Genomic DNA, 20,882 nt, shown 5'->3' with positions numbered 1-20,882 from the left:
TACCAAATTAATTAGCCAATTTCTCAAGTCAATCCTCTCCTCTTATCCCTCCTCTTCTGTCTATCACGTTCCTCTTCTTCTCTTTCTTTCCTGGTAATTCCAATTGTTCACCCTTCCCTAACTTCCTTCTTTTCTGACTTAGCGGTCATATTTTATATATTTTATAACTTTATTTTAGTGTGTTAAACAGGAACAGGAACATGGATTACTCAGGCAACTGTCAAACTCTTGTTTCCAGTGATGACTTGTTCATTGACGAACTACTTGACTTGTCCAATGCCTTCAATGACGACTATGAAGGAGATGACAATCCTTGTTCCATTTTGTCCCCTAAGAAACCAGAGAAACGAAGGTGATAAACAAGCAATTACCAATATGTGTCCTGTCAAAAAAGATTTTACTTCTCTCACTCTCCTTGGTAGTGAAGTCAGCCTTCGTGTGCCTAGACATCCTTTTCTTTTTGCTTCTTTTGACTGCATAAACTAGTACTGCTTCTCTTCTTAATTCATATATTTTCTCCATTGTCGTATTTTTTTTGTAAATACTTTGATTTGTTGCACTTTATCCCAGCGTCTTTTTTGCAGGGGGCTGATTTGGATAATCTAGAATGGCTCTCTCATTTTGTTGAAGACTCATTTTTTTAGTATTCCCTCGCACACTTTCCTGCTAATCTACCGAAAAAACCTCTAATGTCATCGGTCCAAGAAAAGCCTCATTTCACCGGTCCAGTTCAAACGAAGACATCAGCTCGAATTTAGCCTCTAGAACAAATCTCTTCGTCAGTAGAAAATAAACCGGAGGGGAGAAGACCAAAGAAGATGATGGAGAAACGGGCAGAAAGAATAGGGGGGAAACAGTGTAGTCATTGTGGGGTGTAGAAGACCCCATTATGGCGAACCAGTCAATTAGGTGAGAAAACACTTTGTAATTCATGTGGAGTCTGGTTCAAATCTGGTCGACTCTTACCAGAATACTGGCCTACAAGTAGCCCTACTTTTTCGATCGGTTTGTACTCAAATAGTCATCGAAAAGTTTTAGAAATGTGGCAGAAAAAGAAAACTGAATCGGACCGGCTGGTTCACAATTTTTGAAGGATTAATTAATTTATTAGTAATAGAATTAGACTTTTAAGGAATTATTATTATTATTATTATTATTATTATTATTTTAAATTAAAGCTTAGGGGGGTTTTAATTTTCAAGGTAGGGTTTTGAATTTCAAAGTGTTTAGCGTAAAAGGAAGAGATAGTGGACTTTCGTGTACTAATGCTTCTCCACAAATATCCAATCAGAGAAAAAATGATGCTTTTATGCTTCTTTTTCTTTTTGGCTTCTTAATTGATGATTTTAACATTAGCCCCATTTTACCGTGAAATTACTTTTTTTCTGAAGTTGAAATTGAAGTTGAAGTTGAAGTTGGAGTTGGAGTTGAGTTGTGTTTGGTCATGAATATAAAATAAAGTTGTTTTTGAAATTTTGTGAGAGAAGTATAAGTGAAAACAAGTAAAACTTGTTTTCATTTTTCAAAAGTGGAGTTAAAAAATTTATCGCCAAACGCAGCGTGTTTTCACTTTTTTCACTAAAGTGATAATTTTTCAGGAAAAAAAAATTCTATGGCCAAATGGCTACATAGTGTGGATCGAGACATGATTTTAGACGAGAGAATATAGAGGTTGAGAATTGTTTTCAATGTAATTTAATTCATGAAAAATAAATTTCAACCACAAATATAAAAATATGAAGAAACAATAATTTTATTGATAAATGATATGGGTACAAATCTGTTCCTCCCTTGATTCTTCTCTCTTTTCTCTCTTGATTTTCTCCATAATTCGAGGGCTTTCAATAGCATATTTCTCAAACATAGGAATATTTAGATTTGATATGAATTTGTCCATAATTTGGGGGTCGTTAGTGGCGTATTTCTCAAACATAGGATGATCTCTTTATGAATATCCCATGATTTTGTGGGATATTGAAGATCCCGATCTTTTTATGAATACCCATCAGTTTATGGGATGGAATAGGCAAGATCCTTGTTTCAGGGAATATGTTACCCTTTAAATAGGCGGAATTTAGGGTAAAGTAGTCTCCAAGAACTCTAACGAAATTTGAATTCTTCATAAAGAGTCCTACAAATTTTAGATGTCTACAAATGTCCCCTACTTCAAGGCTTGTCGAAGTGTAGATTTGATGATGAGTCTTGAAGTACCAATAGAGCTTCCATCTTTATACGGTGGCTATAGATTTGCAAATCTGATTTATGAGAGAAGTGATGAAGGGCAGATTTGGTCCCACTGGGTGTGCCAGAATTTGTTGGACAATAAAATTCTTGAGATCAAAAATAATAATTGAGACAAGAAAAATACTGCAACAATCGATTTATTGATTTCAACAAGTGAGTGTTACAATCTCTATGATTCCTCTGATTCGCCTTTTCAACTATAAATTCAAGGGCTTCGAGCTTGGTCTTGAACTTTAACTTGAACTTGACGAATTTGAGGGATTTGATCTTGACTTGTGCTTGAATTCAAGGGCTTGGTAGCTTGTTCTTAAATCTTGTGGTCTTGATCTTGAACATGAACTTGATTTGAAGACTTGATGAACTTGATCTCGACTTATACTTGAATTCAAGGGCCTTTGAGCTTGTTCTTGAATCTTGTAGTCTTGATCTTGAAGCTTGAACTTGTTCTTGAATCTTGAACTCTTGATCTTGAAATCTTGAGCTTGTTCTTGAACCTTGAACCTTGAACTCTTGATCTTAAAATCTTGAGCTTGTTCTTGAACTTTAAACTCTTGATCTTGAAATCTTGAGCTTGTTCTTGAATTTGTAGAGAAATCTGACGCTTTGATCCACGAGCTCTCTCTTGCTTCTTGTTAAACTTGTTCCTCCCTTTTTTGAATTATGAGGACCCTATTTATAGTTGTAGGAGGTGAAGAGTCATGATAAATATGAACTTCCTTTGACCAACCAGATTTAATTGACATGACACCTTTTATGGGCTTTTAATTACTGCATCATTTTGACATGTGGCATAGTCTCATTGGCTCCTTCACTTGATTTGGCATGCCATGTCATTTGACATGTGGCACTCAATTGGGCCTCTAGAACATAATGACATCTTAGGCTTGCTAAAGTGGGTTTAGTCATTTGTAGCCCAAATTAATATGATGACATCTTGGGCTTGATAAAGTGGGCTTAGTTATTTCTAGCTCAAATTAATGGACTAACCTAATAACAATTGGACTTTAATTAAATCCATGAAAATTTGGACTTCAATGATTAATCCAATTATATTAATCTCTAATATTTCTTTGAGATTAATATATTTTGAATTTAATATAATCCGAATTTCGTATGGATTTAAATTTAACAAAATTTCGTTACATACAAATTGCCCTCCGCTTCAAGACTTGTCGGAGTATTAATTTATTTAAATCAAAGATGAGTTTTGAAGTACCATTAAATCGAATTTAGATCGAGTTAATTTATTTATTGGGTCGTGTGCATTTTCAACACATATAAGAAATCATTTAACAATGATTATGTTTCCTGGCCCATTTTACTTTCAATATGGGAAAATCCAATTATCCTTTCCACTAATCACATTCCAGTGATTAGTATTACTTTTTAAACTATGCAAAAGTAATAAGATAACTTTCAGAAAGTTAAGTATTTCAATCGGCACATTCACCACTTAAAACTGGTCGTATTCGAGCAGAATACAATTACTGCTACGGTCGCCTTTACTAGTCCTTGAATCTTATTTGGATTATATTAATCTTTTTTTACTTAAACTAGGAATCTTAACATGCACCGCCTCTATACACCTATAAATACCCCATGTTATTCATTGTTTGCATTATATTCTGTAGCATTCTCAGCAGCAACCTTGTGGTGGATTGGAATCAATAGCAAGGTAATTTCTTTTCCTCTTATTAATTTAATTCTTTTTTTAACAGCTTGTGCACGACTTATATTTCTCACCCAAATAATGTCTTTCATGCAAAGATGACAACCACATGGAGCGAAAGGATATCTACTCGTTTTCGCCATAAGAAAGGTAATTTCATGGTAATCTTGTGGCGCGTAGGGATGACTACTTGTCCCCGCCATAAGAAAGGTAATTTCATGGTAATCTTATGGCGCGTAGAGATGGCTACTCGTTCCTACCATAAGAAAGGTAATTTCATGATAGTCTTATGGCAAAGGTAAAAGGTAACTTCATGATAGTCTTATGGCAAAAGGTAAAAGGTAACTTCATGGTAGTCTTGTGGCATGTAGAGATGGCCACTCGTCCCCGCCATAAGAAAGGTAAATTTATGATAATCTTACGGCGCATAGGGACGGCTTATTCGCCCCTGCCATAAGAAAAGGTAACCTTATGGTAATCTTATGGCGCATAGGGATGACTACTCGTACCCACCATAAAAAGGTAAAAGATAACTTTATGGTAATGCGCATCGGGATGACTACTCGTCCCCGCCATAAGAAAAGGTAACTTTGTGGTAATCTTACGGCGCATAGGTACAGCTTATTCATTCCTGCCATAAGAAAAGGTAACCTTAGGATAATCTTATAGCGCATAGGGATGGCTACTCATCCCCGCCATAAGAAAAGGTACTTCCATGAAGATTGTTAGGTAAACTCAAGAAGGTTTCAAGGATTTAAAGACTTTAACTTATAGATCAAAGAACCCGATGAATCCAACTTTCAAACTCTGAAAGCTTCAATATGGCAGACTTGAAGACTTCAACTTATAGTCGCAGGGCATCTGAAGACTTCAACTTGTAGACTTCGTGAACTTGCAGGTTTCAATATGGTGAAGTTAAAATCTCTAACATAAAGACTTAGTGATTTGAAGACTTCAACCTTATATACATAGGTCATTTGAAGACTTTCACTATCAGACTTCGTGAACTTACAGGCTCCAATATGGTAACTTGAAAGCTCCAACATGAAGACTTAGTGAATTTGAAGACTTCAACTTATATGCATAGGTCATTTAAAAACTTTAACTATCAGACTTTGTGAATTTGTAGGCTCCAATATGGTAACTTGAAAGCTCTAATATGAAGACTTAGTGAATTTAAAGACTTCAACTTATACGCATAAGTCATTTGAAAACTTCAACTATCAGAATTAGTGAACTTACAGGCTCCAATATGGTAACTTGAAAGGTCTAACATGAAAACTTAGTGAATTTGAAGACTTCAACTTATATCCAAGAAGCTTATACTTCATAGGGATTTGCCCCCATTGAGTCACCAATACTTGGTGCTAATCTGAAGATTGATGATGTTAAAAGTCTTTTGAAAATTGAATTTTTATATGAGGGAGGACATGTTTTTTTTACCCTCATGCAACTGAACTCAAAATAAAATTCCAACCGCCTACGTACCTCAATGAAGAGGATCAAGTCACAACATAGTTCTGGAGTATGTATTTTTTTTGCGTCCTAACTTTTGCCTAGGCCACCTCTTTTGAGACTTTCAACCTAGCGGATATTTTTTTTAGCCGTTCATAATTTATACTCTTGCGGGCCAGGAGTAGACATCAGTTTATACTCGCGCCTTAAGAAGTGTCATCTTTCCTTAAGGATAGTACTTCTTCAATAACTTGGCATTGATGGGGCCAATCCTCACACCATCTGCATCAACAAGCTTGTAAGAACCATTTGAATATGCCTCTTGTATGACATATGGTCCATCCCACTTCGGGATGAATTTACCCTCAAACTGACAAGAAGTGATCATGGGTCTTCTTACTGCAAGGACTTGATCTCCAACTTGGAAGCACCTCAAGCGAACCATTTTGTTGAAAGAACGAGATAGCCAGGCTTGGTAATATTCAAGATTTTGTTAATCCTCCAGCCTCTTCTTATCAAGAGCTTCTAACTCCGCAAGATGCAACTTATCAGTTTCTTCATTGGTGAGCCCTTCTTGAATAGCCATTCTCAAAGAAGGTATTTGACGCTCAAGTGACAGGACAGCTTCAACTCTAAAAGCAAGTGAATATGGGGTTACTTGTATCGGTGTACGATAAGTTGTCCTATACGCCCGTAAAGTTTCATTCATTCGCTCGTGCCAGTTCATTTGGACTTGGAGATGACCTTCTTCAAAAAATTTCATAAAGACTTATTAAATGCTTCGGCTAGACCATTGGCGGCAGCATGGTACATAGAAGACTTGTGCTGCTTGAAACCAAAGAAATCATAAATTTTGTTCATCAGCTTGTTATCAAAAGGCTTTCCATTGTCAGTTATTATGTACTGATGAATTCAAAAGCGGTAGATGATGTTCACTCAGATGAAGTTTGCAATATTTTCCTTCTTTACTTCCTTGAGAGCAACAACTTCAGCCTATTTTGAGAAGTAATCTGTTGTGGCCAAGATGTATAAGTGTCCACCAGAAGATTTTGGTATTGGACCAACAACATCCATTTCCCAAGCATTGAATGGCCAAAATGCTACAGTTGTGTGTAGTACCTCTGGAGGTTGACGTATGAAATTTGCATAGAATTGGCAAGCTTTGCATCTTCTAGTACAGTCCAAGCAATCTTTCACCATCATTGGCAAACAATATCCCATCTTTTTAATGTAAAAATGGACCTTTAGTCCAAACTGATGTGATCCACAAACTCCCGGTGCACTAGTTGCAAAGCTTGAATTGCTTCTTCCTCTCCCAAACACCGTAAGAGTACTCCTTCAAATGATATTTGGTACAGTATGTCTTTGTAGTAAAGGAAGCGAGGTGCACGATGATGAATGTCAGTCTTTCTCCTTGGATCTTCTAGAAGTATCCCATAACACAAGTAGTCAATGTTAGGTTGTTGCCAACCCTCCTTTACAGCTTTAGACATGGCGATGAGGTATTCAATCTTACCTTTTACGTCTTCATCTTCATTTGATGGTGGTACTACCCATTCTTAGTGAATAGTAACTCATGTCTGATTCGGAAGAGTTAGAGTAGAAGCCTAAGCAGCTAGGGCATCAGCTTGCTTATTTTCTTTTCTTAGCATGTGGTGAAGGGTTACTTCTCCAAGCCATCCTATTAACTTCTGTGCATAATCATGATATGGTGTTAACTCAGGATTTCGAACTTCATAGCTTCCCAACAGTTGCTTTATCACCAATTAGGAGTCACCAAAAACTTATAATTGTAGTTGCTTCATGTTGACAGGCATCTCTAGTCTGAGTATGAGAACTTGATACTCAGCAACATTATTGGAGCAATGATTCGTCAAGGTAAAAGAGTAGGGGATGACCTCTTCTTGTGGAGTAACAAATACTACACCAGCACCAGCTCCATCTCAATGTGTAGCACTATCAAAGTACATCTTCCATGGGGATCTAACTTCCACGGGCATTACATCTTCATCAGAGAGTTCATCGCTCAACTTCCAGTCATCAGGTATTGGGTGATCTTCCAAGAAGTCAGCTAATGCTTGTCCTTTTACAGCTTTTTTGGGAACCTACACAATCTCAAACTATTGAATTGAAGGTACCACTTTGCAAGTAAGTCACTGAGGACTGGTTTTGACATCACAAACTTGATGAGATTTGCCCTAGACAAAAAACGGACAACATGAGCTTGAAAGTAGTGTTTCATCTTTTGAATTAAGAAGGCCGATGCCAAACATAACTTTTTAATTGGAGAATACTTTAGCTCATTCGGCGTCATCATTCCTCTCAAATAGTAAAGAGAGTTTTCTTTGCCTCCAACTAACCTCTCTTGTGCCGTGATGTAGAGTATCAATGGTTTCCCAGGTATGGGCTGCAAGAACTAGTGGCTTCATTAAGTATGATTTGATACTCTTAAAGGCATTACTACAAGCTTGGTCCCATTCGAAGGGAGTGTCCTTCTTCATAAGATGACTAAATGGTTGACATTTTTCGGCCAGGTTTGAGATGAACCTCCTTAAATATACTAGCCTTTCTTGAAGGCTTTTTAACTCATGAATATTTCAAGGTTCGGACATCTTCAAAATTACATCGATCTTGGCTAGATCAATTTTAATTCCTCAGTGTCGCACAATGAAGCCAAGAAACTTTCCAAAAGTAACTCCAAAGGCACACTTCAATGGATTCATCCTAAGTTGATATCTTCAAAGTAACTCTAATACCATTCTTAGGTCTTTTAAGTGGTCGTCTCTCTTTCTTGACTTCACCACTAGAACATCCATATAGCATTCAATATTTTTATGGAGCAGGCTGTCAAAGATGTTCTGCATGGCCCTTTGATAAGTGGCGTAAGCGTTCTTCAAACCAAAAGGCATCACCTTGTAGCAATAAATACCTTTGGGCATACGAAATACAGAGAGTTCTTCATCCTTTAGTGCCATACGGATTTGATTATAGCTGGATGAACCATCCATGAAGGACATTGTCTAATAACCAGTGGTGGCATCAATCATCAACTCTGGTATGGGGATTGGAAAGTCATCCTTAGGGCAGGCGTTGTTGAGATACCGAAAGTCGATACAAACTTAAATTTGGCAATTCTTCTTACGTACTGGAATAATACTTGAAATCCACGTGGGATATTTGGCTTCACAAATAAATCTAGCTTCAATGAGTTTGTTAACTTCATTTTCAATCAGAGGAACCAACTCCGGCCTAAAGCATCTTTGGGCTTGGTTAACAAGACGGGCACCATTCTTGACTACCAACTGATGGACCGCTACTTTTGGATCTAATCCAGTTATTTCCTTATAGCTCCAGGTGAAGACATTTATATATTCTTTGAGTATTTCCATATAAGTAATTTCTTTCTCCATCTCTATAAAAGCACTCAGATAAGTTGGTTTTGGGTCTTCATTGGTTCTAAGATTAACTTCTTTCAAGGGATCTATTGTAGCCTTCGCTCCTTCTTCAAGTTGAGATGGAGCATCTCCAGCATCTTCCTCCTCTTGAGGATTATCATCGTTGATGGATATATGGTGACACCATAAAGTATCTTCCATCTCTTCATCAACCTTCATTTGAGATGAGGCCTCATTTTTATTCTGGGCCGTAAATTGATATGAGGAGCCAACACTTTCTTCATCCTCCTCACATTCCATGGTATAAACCATAGTATGAGCCTTTGCTTTTAACACGTTGCTACATGAAACTACCAGTTTCGTCTGTCGCTTCATTCTAAAAGGAATCAAATTTTGAAAATCCTTTTGTATTTTAAGTAAAAAGTGCATCATCATGCTTTGACGACTCCTCTTACACTTGTTGCTTCTCCTCTTATTTAGAGGTCCCAGCCTTTCAAACACCGAAGTTCTTATAGTTGACCCTCCAAGTCGGTCAAATATAGAGGCTCTTTTATTAGCAGCAGTGGATTCTTCTTCCATGGTAATATAATTACTGACCGCCCTTCTTATGGAGATGCAAATTGGAGGTGACTATATGTATCCTAGGCCTTCACGTTCCTGCCTGGTTGTACCCTCTGAAGGAAGTTTGCCCAACCTTGATGGATTATTAGAATTGTATCCAGCCTTTACAAATAGCTTATCTGTATTTGGATTAATGCCTTCTTTCATACGTTTCGTAGGAAATGTCATATCTTGTGGCAGATTTTGAGCCACAGACTCTTCAAGAAGTCTTGAGGATGGATTTATTACATTAATCTTCCTGATAGGTAATGTTATCCCCTTTAGCACATTATCTTGGAAATTCGATGGGTGATCTTTCTTTTTCTTTACCTTTAGTGCATAGCGAAGAATGAGAGTTGCCTTCTTTTTTGTAGAAGCAACACTTTCTTTATTTGAATTAGAGAGAGGCTTCTTGGTGATGACTTTTTCGACAGTCACCGCGACCTTCTTAGATGCAATATATTCACACTTGGTCTTAGTGACATCTTCAACCCTTTTCTCATCCACAACATGTTTCTTTAAGTAGAATTTTGCATCGACAAAATATGACTCAACTTCAGTGAATGTCTTGTCATCAGCAACTATCTTTCTTTCCACTCCGCCTTCGAGGTACTTCAACCATTGATAGTAAGAGGACGAGATAATTTTGATCCCGTACACCCAAGGCCTACCAAGTAATATATTTTATGAAGTTTTGGCATCGATCACATGCATCAATGGGTTTGATTGAAAATCATCCATATGAATCCCCAACTTGATACATCCCATCGACCTCTATCCCCCTTGGTTAAAGCCTTGGATCATTATACGACTTTCATCCAGTTTGCTATTAGCGATGTCAAGTTCCTTTATCGTGCGGATAGGCAGGATGTTGACTCCAAATCCCTCATCTATCAAGATTCTATTGATATTCTTTCCTAGAATTTGACCCACCATGTATAACGAACATTTATGTAGGGCCTCACCAAGCAGAAGATAGTTATTTGTGAATGTGATTTTCATATCACACATATGTGCCTATTCGCCAAGAGTTTCAGCAAGCTTTTCGGAAGATAAAAGAACTTCCATGGTAAGATTCTCACACTTTGCCCCATTTTTGGTGGTATTAAAATAAGATGCCTCAAGGTTGACTTGTGTTGTCTTTACACAAAACCAACTCGATAAGAATTCCTTTAAAGTCATCGGACGCCAAAGTTTTGGAGGGTGAAGCTCTGTAACGGTCGTCCTTTTTGGAAGTTCAAGCAGCTTTTGTTTTCTTGGTTTCCTCACCATTCTCCTTCTTATTGGTGCTCGGCTGACTTTTTTCGCAGACTTGTCCTCCTGCGTCTGCGCCTGGTCACCAGAGTCCAACCTTCATCATCACCTTCGTCAACTAAAGACCTGTCAGGATTTAATATTTTCTCATTATGCTCTTCGACATATATTTGGACTGGATCAAGTGAGCCAAATGTGACAGAGATTTGATGAGAACTGGTCGTCTCATCATCGAAGAAGATCTTCTTCTCTTTTGCCAGTTGCATGACTTTATCTTTAAAGACAAAGCACTTTTCTAGAGGGTGACTTATGAGCCTATGATATTTGCAATAATTAGGGTCATTGCTCCTCCCAACTTCGTTGGGACACTTCATCGCTGGGAGTTCAATGAGCTTATGCTCAAGGAGTTCATTAAAAATCTCGACAACATCAGAATCAAGGAAAGGATATTCCTTTTCTTGCATCTGCTTTAAAAAATTTTGATTTGGATGTGATCTAAAAGTCGTCTTCACACTTTGCTTCTTGCTCACCTTTGTGGTGACCTTCATAGGAGACACATCAATATTCATGGACTCCTTGTTGTCATTTTTGGGGACAAACTTGCCCCATCTTTTGGGTTCCTGCTTATCCTTTTGCCTTCGAGGGTCAGGGATAAGTGCTCTTCCCTTTCCAGCAGAAGACATGCTCAACTCCTTATCATGAGCACGAGTAGCTAGCTCTCAAAGGATTTAGGCTTAATACCTTGCAAGATGTAAAGAAGCTCTCAGTGCATTCCTTGGACGCACATCTCTATTGGAGAAGCTTGGTTAAGCCTGTCTTTGCAGTTTAGGCTAGCATTTATCCATCGATTGATGAAGTCAATGTATGGTTCATTCTTTTTTTGTCGAGTATTTGTAAGCTCTATCATGTTCATTGTATGCCTTGAGCTATAAAATTGATTTAGGAACTCGTGCTTCAATTGCTCTCAGCTATCGATGGAATTAGGCTCAAGGTCTGTGTACTAATCAAAGGCATTTCCCTTTATGGAATGAACGAACTATTTGACAAGGTAGTCACCGTAAGTTTCAGTATTGTTACATGTCTCAACAAAGTGTGTGACATGTTGTTTTGGGTTAACTTTGCCCTCAAATTGTTGAAATTTAGTGGGTTGATAGCCGGCAGGCATTTTGAGGCTATCTATTCTCGCAATGTAAGGCTTGGCATATGCAAAGGAAGACTTGGTGACAACATCATACTTGTCTCTGAGGGTCCCTTCAATGAATTCCCTCAATTGCCCAATCGAGATCATTCCGTCAGAAGAAACTTGCACCTCTTTAGTTGGTGGTGTTTGTTTCATAGGATTTTCTATCTCGTGAACCTCTGGAGCTTTTCCTGGTGCATGGCTAGATTTTCCATCTATTAGTCCTTCTACTCTATCTACTATCTTATCAATCCTAGCCTCTTGATTCTGAACATAGTTGGTCAGGCCTTTAATTGCCTTTTCCAGATTCGCAAGTTTCTCCTTCATAGATGAGGCATCAGGTACCATTGCTTGCATGATCACCAGAGACGTTGGAGAGTAACACGGATTATCAAATAAGTTAATCTTTGAAGTGCTTAGCTTATGCGATGTAAGTGGAGATAACGCATTTGTTGAACGACCATCGCTCTTTGCACCAGAGTATTTGGAACTGGAATGCTCAAGTAGAGCTAGAGTCTTCTTAAGTGATTTCGTAAAACTGCTTCCTCTTTCCGAAGCACTTGTATTGAACTTCACTCCTTTTGGGGTTGAAGATCCAAAAACTGGAGTTGGCACGGACAACACTGGATTTGTTTGTTGTCCTAGCAATCCCGCCTTGCTCCTTGTGAAAGCTCCTAAACTTCTGAAAGTAACACCAAGAATGCTTTCCACTTTGGCAGAGAACCTTGAATCAACAGCCTTGGAAGCAGTTGATTAAGAGTTGATCTTCTTAGAAGTCAATTCAGCGTTCTTAATCTTGAAAGTCTAAAAAGTTGAGATGAGAGGTAGAGATCATCCCACTGGGCGTGTCAATTTGTTTCCAATATAATTTAATTCATGAAAATAATTTTCAACCACAAATATAAAAATATGAAGAAACAATAATTTTATTGATAGACGATATGGGTACAAATCTGTTCCTCCCTTGATTCTTCTCTCTTTTCTCTCTTGATTTTCTTCATAATTCGAGGGTTGTCAGTAGCGTATTTATCGAACGTAGGAATATTTGGATTTGATATGAATTTCTCTGTAATTCGAGGGCCGTAAGTGGCATATTTCTCGAATACAGAATGATCTCTTTATGAATATCCCATGATTTTATGGGATATTGAAGATCCCGATCTTTTTACGAATACCCATCAGTTTATAGGATGGGATATTCAGGATCCTTGTTTCAGGGAATATGCTACCTTTTAAATAGGTGGGATTTAGGGAAAAGTGGCCTCTTAGAACTCTAATGAAATTTGGATTCTTCATGAAAAGTCCCACAAATTTTAGATGTCTATAAGGATTAAGATAGAAAATTAGTAGAAAATTGAGAGTTTGTTTAGTTTTTTCTATTAGTATTAGTATTATTACTCATTTATTATTTTATTTTTCCGTATTACTTGTTTTTATTATCTTTGGCTTAGATTATCATATTATTTATTGTTATTGCTATTGTTCTTATTTCTATTATTTTTAACATGATTTTTTTTATTATTGTGTTTTTTTGTACACCATCACACAACCTACTGTATATGCTAAAGTTGGAGTGGAATAACCATGTGGAAACAAAAGGAATTGAAAATTTTATATTAAAGGAAATATTAAAGGAGACGGGCACCTATTGTTCTTTTGAAACTTTGGGTTCTGAATTCAATAATATACCTGATCTTTTGAAATTTTGAACTCATCCTCCACAGCCCCTTGTAGTTGACGAGGTATGGAAACCTACGAGATTTTACTTCTCCATTCATCTTTACTTGTTCAATACTATTGATTATGCATACACGAAACAATAAGTATAGGATAATTATGTTATATCACCTTTTAAATATAATAAATTTAATATTTTAAAAATATATTAAATAATAAAATATATTAAATAGTAAAAAGAAAATGGATAAAAAAAGAAAAAATATTCAGAAAAATACCTGAACTGTGATCGAATTTGCAGTTGAGCATACTGAACTTTGCGGGGGTCTTATTAACCACTTAGACTTTTTTAAAAGTGGATTTAATCCCCTCAAAATGCTATATCCAGTTTTGGTCATGTACTAAACGCGTCAATCTCATTTTTACACGTTTTTTAGAAAAAAAAAAATTATTTACTTTCTTCTCCATTCTTATTCTTTTCATCAATTTTCATTATTTTTTCACCAAAATCTTGATTTCTAATTCTTGAAATTTGACTTTTATTTAGTTCATATTAAATCTTTTTCAAATTCAAATCAAAAACTTTCTTTAATAATTTTATTCAAATCGAATGAAATACTTTTTCAAAGTTTCTTAATTATGCCCAAATGTCGACGGCAATGGTGGCTGCCGGCAGCAATGGTGGAATTAATTTCCTCCCAAATTTAATAAAGATTTGATTTTATTTCTGCCCAAACGTAAAAGATGATTAGTTTTTCAATTTTGTGATGAATTTTTCTTTTTCAATTTGAAATTGGGTTAAATTGATGGAAATGAATTGGGTGTGTTGAAGATGAAAGAAAGAAGCACCATCATTGAAGAGAAGAAAGAAACAAGAGAGAAGAGAGAAGAGAAAGATTTTTTTTCGATCAAACATAAAAAATGATTAGTTTTTCAATTTTGCGATGAATTTTTCTTTTTCAATTTTAAATTGGGTCAAATTGATGGAAATGAATTGGGTGTGTTGAAGATGAAAGAAAGAAGCACCATTGGAGCACCATTGAAGATAAGAAAGAAAGAAGAGAGAAGAGAAACATTTTTTTTCCAACCAAACGTAAAAGATGATTAGTTTTCAAATTTTGGGATGAATTTTTCTTTTTCAATTTTAAATTGGGTCAAATTGATGGAAATGAATAGAGAGTGTTGAAGATGAAAGGAAGAAGTACCATTGGAGCACAATTGAAGAGAAGAAAGAAAGAAGAGAAAAGAGAAAAAAAGAATAGACAAGAGAAAGAATGAAAAAATAAATAAATAATTTTAAAATCAGAAAATTGAGGGGCTATTTGACTAAAAAAAATATTTTTAACATTTTTTTAATACTCTCACACACCCAATACGCGTGAATTACACACATTTATCCAAGTGGACAGATATATACCATTAAAATACGAAAGAAAGAAGTCTAGGGGGTAATAGGACCCCCACAAAATTCAGTATCCTCAACTGCAAATCTGATCAAAGTTCAGGTATTTTTTTGAGTATTTTTCTATAAAAAAAAATAATAAATCATTCATTGATTTTTTAAGCTAAATAAAATATTATTGAATAATTTTTTTATTATAATGAACAAATAAAAATAATATTTTAATAATAAAAATAAAATAAATAAAAATAATAAATTATTCATTAATTTTTTAAATTAAATAAAATATTATAGAATATTTTTTATAATGGATAAATAAAGATGAAAGTAGCAGCACTTCTATTATTTGCAACCCCAAGGTAATTCACTTTAAAGATAGTACAGTCGTATTTGGGACAGATTCTCCACAGTCCAAAGGTAACCAAATCCTAACAAATTGGTTTACACTTTCTTTAAGCAAAATAGCTTGAACCCTTCTATTTATTTGAATTTTTAAAGTGGAACACCTCTATTTAATTTTTTGTTATTTGAATCCTTAAATTCATCAAAACATAATATTTTAAACTCCTCTAATCGTTGACCAAGTTTATGTGGCACAAAATCGACTGAATTTGACGAAACGCGCGATTGCACGAGCATGGGTGTGAATGAAGATCATTTTTTTAATTATTTTTATATTAAAATAATTAAAAAAGAAAAAAAAAGCCACCCACCCCCCCCCCCCCCCCCCCCCACACCCACCACCCCCCCCCCCACCCCCATAACCCCCCCCCCCCCCCCTCCAAATTCCCCAGTCATCCTCCTTCACTACTATTTGCCACCGTTAAAGTCCACCCGCCAAAGCATCATATAGCTCCCCCCTCCCCCGGCGGCGTTTCCCCACCCGACAACCCCGATACAGCCCCCACCATTTAACTTTTTAATTTTTTTAATTCACTTTTCCATTTTAATTTTTCATTTTTTTAGAATTAATTTGAAATTTTTGTGGATTTTGCTAAAGATATTTAAATTTGAAAATTCATTATGTTTGTGTATGTGAATTTATAGGTAAAAATTTAAATTAATTGGAGAGAAATTTTAATTATTTGAAATGAATTTGATGTTTTTTTTTTTGTGAGCAAACATCAAGAACATGATTATTGAAATTTTGAGTAAATTTCACCCATGGTCACTTAATTTTGTGTCTATTACACAAAAGTTATTTTTCTTTCATTCATTTCATCCATCGTCATTTAACTTTGCTCCAGCCATTATAAAAGTCACTATGGCCGGATTTTGTAATAATTCCACCGGAAAAATGACGTGGCAACCTTAATTAGTTCTTGATTTTAATTTAAGAGAATGTAATACACTATCCATATCTTTGATCCATTTATGTGCCCAACTCAATTATCCTTATGAATTATATAACAAAAAAAAAATCAATTTTTTAATAGATTAGGCTACCTGGTGCTTCATAGAAAAAAAATTGATTGATATTTTTATGAAATTAAACTAAAACTTATCAAAATGAGAAGAAAATAGAACATCATAAAAGTCTGAAATAAAAATAAAATATTTCATAAATTACATTCATTTGTGTTTATAAATTACATTTCATAAATCGCATTAATTAAATAAATAAATTTTAAAAATTGCTTTTAATAATAATAAATAAAAATGAACAGGGACAGTACATTTTCAATTTGAAGTTTACACTCTTAAAAAAATTAATAATTAATATAAAATTATTTTTATCATAATATTCATATTAATTGATGTATAAGTTTAAGTTTGAGGGAATAATTAAGAGAATAAATAATTATCTTGATTATTAAGAATAAAATATGAAAAAAACTTAAAAATTTATTTATTAAATTAAAAATAAAAGTAAAAAGTATTTTTAATATAATAAATACATAAAAATAAGCAAAACGCTATCGACAATTTTATTTTAAATAGAGAAAGGGGGAGGAAATTGAGGGCCTAGGGAAGAAGCATATATCGGCCAGCTAGAAAGGGCGGAGGTGGGAGTGAGGATTGGTTGGGGAAGGAGGCATCATATTTTATTTTGTGATCATATAACAAAGTTTATCCTTGCCAAACAAATTTAAAATGTGATTTTTTCAAGCCAAAATTCATAGATAAATAAAGTTGGACAGACACAGTAAAATTGAACACTTGTTATGAAAAATTGACTTTTGTGTAATAGACACACATGAACATAAATTATGAAATATTTTATTTTTATTTCAGACTTGTTATGTTGTTCTATTTTTTTCTCATTTTTATAAATTTTAGTTTAATTTCATAAAAATATCAGTTAGTTTTTTTTCTATGAATCATTAGGTAGCCTAATCTATTAAGAAATTGATATTTTTCTTGTTATATAATTCATTAGGATAATTGAGTTGGGTACATATAAAATGGGTCAAAGATATGGGTAGTGTATTATATTCTCTTAAATTAAAATTAAGAACTAATTAAGGTTGTCATGTCATTTTTTTGGTAGCTTTATTACAAAATCCGACCATAGTAACTTTTGTGATGGTCGGAGCAAAGTTAAATGATCATGGATGAAATGAATGAAAGAAAAATGACTTCTGTGCAAGAGACACAAAATTAAGTGATCATGGGTGAAATTTACTCTTGAAATTTTTCTACAATTTGTAAAAGTTATTTATTTAATTAAATTTATTATATATGTAATTTTTTATGTGACATTTAAAAGTGACGAGCGAATTCAAATTTTCTTTCCCTTCATTTGAGATTTATTTTTTTATTTTTTTTGTAAATTAATTTCTCAATACAATTTTTTTCATGTTTTGTTGGGATTAAAATTTGAATTTGAATCGAAAATGAGTGATAGTGGATATTAAAAAATTAATAAACTCCATGTATAAGCTTGAAAATGCTTGAAGTTCAAATTTGAAGAGCAATAAATGAGTTTTTGTGATTTATCAAAGATATTCAAAATTAAAAATTAAAAAACTTATTGTGTTTGTGTATTTAAATTTAGAGTTGAAAATTTAAATTAATTGGAGAGGAATTTTAACTATTTGGAATGAAATTTAAAAAAATATACAATTTATAAAAGTTGTTTATTAAATTAATTTTTTAATAATTAATTTCTTATGTGGCATTTTAAAAATGACGTAAAATTTAATGCAGCACTTGAAAATGACGTGGAAGCAATTGTGTTATACACACCAAAATAGGGTTTAAAAGGATGATTTTTATCGAGTTGAGGGGTTCGGATTACAAAAGTCTAAGTTGAAACGTTCATTTTACAAACTCAGACAAGTACAAGGGTCCACGATACCATTTCGCCCTTCTTTATATTGAGTAAATTTTATCCGTGGTCACTTAACTTTGTGTCTATTACATAAAAGTTATTTTTTTTAAATTTATTACACAAAAGTCACTTTATTTTGCTCCGACCATCACAAAAGTTACTATGGCCAGGTTTTACAATAACCCACCAGAAAAATGATGTGACAATCTTAACTAGTTCTTACTTTTAATTTAAGAGAATATATATATTACTCATATTTTGACCCTTTTTATATGTGCCTAACCCGATTTTCTTTGTGAATAATATAATGGAAGAATACTAATTTCTTAATAGATTAGGCTACCTAGTGAAGACTATTTTATAATAAAGAAAATGATTGAGATTTTTATAAAATAAAATTATACTTATCTATTCTTAAAATCCTCTAAAGTTGAGACATGTGTTGGTAAATTATTTTTCTCCTCTAAAATTATGACATGTAGTTGAAAAAAATTATTTTTGTCCCGCTAAAAATATGACATGTAGTTGATAAAATTATTTTTTTCATAAATTTTTTCTTGCCACTTGGGCCTTTGCATTCGGTATATCATAATTATATGATAAACTACTTTATTTATTGAGTTTGTCTTTATATTTTTAATCGTTTGACTAATCGGATAATTCTCTTAGAAGTTTTCATTATAATATTCAGTTTCTGATAAATTACATATTGTTTAATTAATTCAATTAATAAATAAAAAAGTTAAATATCCTATAATTTCTTTATCTATTAAAGTACTTATATTTTATGACTTTTACTAACATGACTATCAATAATATTATTTGTACAAATTCCGACAATAATTATTCAATGACAAAATAAAAAAAAATACTTTAAAACTATCTTTAGCATGTTGATTTATCTTCAAAGAACTAAATATTTAAAAAAAAAAAAAACAATATCATACGCGTATTTCTATTTTAGGTATTTTGAAGAATTTATCTTGTTTATCACTCTTTTTCGATGCACCTTTTGGCAGATAAATGTAATATTATGAAATATTTCATACAAATATCAACCAATTTTTTTTTATGAAAATAGTCATTATTAGGTAGTTTAATCTATTAAGAAATTGGTATTCTTTCATTAAATAATTCATAAAGAAAATTGGGTTGTGCACATATAAAAAAGATCAAGATATAAATAATATATTATATATTTACTTAAATTAAAATTAAAATTAAGAACTAATTAAGGTTGTCATCATTTTTCCGGTAGGATTATTGTACATCATTTTTTATGGATGAAATATATTCTCTTCATCTAAATTCGTTCATAAAGTTGAAATTACTTAATTGGGAATAAAACTGAGTAAACAGACGCCCACCGTGGGGTGTGGGGCTCAAACCCACGACCACAAGGTTAAGAGCCTTGTGCTCTACCAACTGAGCTAGATAGGTTTCTTGTTGGTCCGTCAGCGGCAAGAATTTGATTAACTTCTAATGTTAATATTTAACGGCTTAGCCTTGTACGTAAGTAAGATGTAAGATTCAAAAACCAAACGAGTTTAATGAGCAAGCGTTGAAAATCAAATATTATTATAAAGATTTTAAAATTGGAGTCGTATATGACTATTCAGAATTTGAATATACTTCTAAATATGATTTATATCTCTAATTTCTAAAAATTAGTAAAATCGTTCAACTTAACTAACCTACCTATAACATACAATGCAATCTTCTCTAAAAGAGTTATATCTCAAAATATATAATCACATGATGTCATAGATTAGATCCCATGTACAATTCACTTTATTTGAAATTTTTAAATTGGATGAAGATGAAGTTACGTTTGATTACAATATTTACAAGTAATAATTGTTTGTTTGAATGTACTTCTCCCTAAAAAAACATGAAATATAATTTAAATAGCCATTTTTATTTTTATTTTTAAAATAAGGTAGATTTGTGAAAAAAGTGAAAATAAAATTTTGGATATTTTTCAAATTTAAAGTTGTATTTAGAATTTGCATGATCCAACACAAAAAATTTTTTAAAAAAAAAAAAAAAAAAAAAAAGAAAAATCTCATAACCAAAAAGGGTCTTGAATGTCTCCAACCAAGAATGAAAAAACTAAAAATTACATAAATACACGACTTATGTTTTTAATATTACAAAAAATTTCAAATCCCTAAACATATTACAAAAATTCTAACATATACACAGAATGTTATGTATATGTCGGCTATATTATATATATTAATAGGAAAAGAGAGTAAAAATAATTAAATAATTAGGAAAAGGTGTAATTAATTCCAAAAGGATTGGTATTTATGTACCGGTTGATTCAATTTTTGGATGAGTTGAGTTGATGAATGAACTGTGTACTGTAACCAAGCGTCCAAAGATTGTTTTGGTAAAATTAGATTCAACAATAATAATTACAAACCCCCAATAGCCCAAACTTTGTTCGTCTTGTTTCCATCTTTAGGAATTTGTCCTCCGCTTCAAAATACTTCCTCCGACCACTATACTTAGAATATATTTTCATTTTTACTTATCACTTTTAACATATTCTAAAAATATTTTTTTATTTTTATAGCACTTTTAGCATATTAAGAAACATCAATTAATATAAATACTATGATAAAATTCTCATATCGATCACTACATTTTAAAGAGCATGCAAATTTCAAACTTAGATAAATAAAGTAAAAGTGAACAATGGAGTATACCAATAAAAATAATTAAGC

At 33.4% G+C, this 20,882-nt stretch overlaps 1 non-coding gene and 1 pseudogene across 1 annotated transcript; one reads left to right on the top strand and one right to left on the bottom strand.

Annotated features, from left to right (window-relative positions):
* The first annotated feature begins 200 nt into the window (after positions 1-200).
* Positions 201-4,846, top strand: LOC124895358 (annotated as a pseudogene).
* Positions 4,847-19,510: 14,664 nt separating this feature from the next.
* TRNAK-CUU lies at positions 19,511-19,590 on the bottom strand. Its single transcript has one exon. It is a non-coding gene; the product is annotated as a tRNA-Lys (tRNA).
* Positions 19,591-20,882: the final 1,292 nt, after the last annotated feature.

Source organism: Capsicum annuum, unplaced genomic scaffold (genome assembly GCF_002878395.1).
Source record: "Capsicum annuum cultivar UCD-10X-F1 unplaced genomic scaffold, UCD10Xv1.1 ctg81560, whole genome shotgun sequence".
Classification (NCBI taxonomy): Eukaryota; Viridiplantae; Streptophyta; class Magnoliopsida; order Solanales; family Solanaceae; genus Capsicum; species Capsicum annuum.
The sequence above is the reverse complement of the archived record's forward strand: the minus strand, read 5'-3'. Positions and strand labels throughout refer to the sequence as shown.